This window comes from Echinops telfairi, unplaced genomic scaffold, assembly GCF_000313985.2.
Source record: "Echinops telfairi isolate 266 unplaced genomic scaffold, ASM31398v2 ScPeMD7_7469;HRSCAF=8507_1, whole genome shotgun sequence".
NCBI lineage: Eukaryota > Metazoa > Chordata > Mammalia > Afrosoricida > Tenrecidae > Echinops > Echinops telfairi.
In genome coordinates, this window is record NW_022111373.1 from 109,855,339 (window position 1) to 109,856,519 (window position 1,181).

The following is a 1,181-nucleotide window of genomic DNA, read 5'->3' on the forward strand; positions in this document are numbered from 1 at the left end:
TGAAACAACTTTACATAGGTCAAAAATGAAATCAAATGACAAAGTATTGCATTTAAATCTAACCACGTTTAATATAATTTACTTTACAATGCTCTGTCTGATAGCAAGGCTCTTTGCATCCCTTGACTGTGGTCAGAGGGAATTCACGGGAGGCTTAATCATATGGACACTCTGTAAATGGATTTTGAGTTTTGACTGCTATCCACAGCATTCTACAAATCAGTGTTCACAATGTAAGCTCTAATATCATTCCTGCCTTCCTCTTTGGACTTTATTATTTATAATCCTTTGATCACACAGGCTGGTGTGCTTGGTCCATGTGGACTTAGTGGAGCTTTATTAGATGGCTACTTGTTTGAAGACAATCCTTTAAGACTCCAGGCGCTTTCTGAGAGGCACTGTCTGATTTCTTCATCACACTTTCTTATAGCGTTCATATCTCCAGTAATCTCTTCAAGAGGGTGAGCATTTAGCATGGCCTTGTCATGTGAACTAATTATTCTTCGATTGGGGCTGGAATTCAGGACAAGTCCAAATTCCATTCATATATCTATGGTTTATAGATGTCTCTGGTTCACTTTAGAGTCATCATTATTTTATGAGAGAGAACATTATAAATCATCTCCCTGTGGCCAAAAGGTAATTTCATTGACGTTGATGTTTTAGATTCTATTGAGTCAGTTCCAACCCATAGCAACCTTATGCACAAAAGGATGAACCACTGCCTGGCCCTGCACCATCCTCAAAATTCTCCTGTGCCTGAGCCCATTGTTGTAGCCACAGTGTCAGGCCATCTTCTTGAAGACCTTCCTCTTTGCCCCTCCACTTTACCAAGGATACCTTCTCCAGGGACTGGTATCTCCTGACAACATGTCCAAAGTATGTCCATCCTGGCCTCTGTTCAATGTCCAACTTTCACATGCATATGAGGCAATGGAAAAGGCCATGGCTTGGGTCAGGCCATGGGATAGTAGACATCTATAAATGCGCTTTATACAATTGATGTGTGTATGGATTGTGATAAGAGGTATATGAGCCCCTAAAAAATAAGAAACTAAAAAAAAATGTTGATGAATAAGAAATTTATCAAAATTTATTGAAATAAGAAATTTATCAAAATATTAATGATTTTATTCTTTAATATATTCTCTTATAGAATCTGGGCATGGGCCAATAAAAGA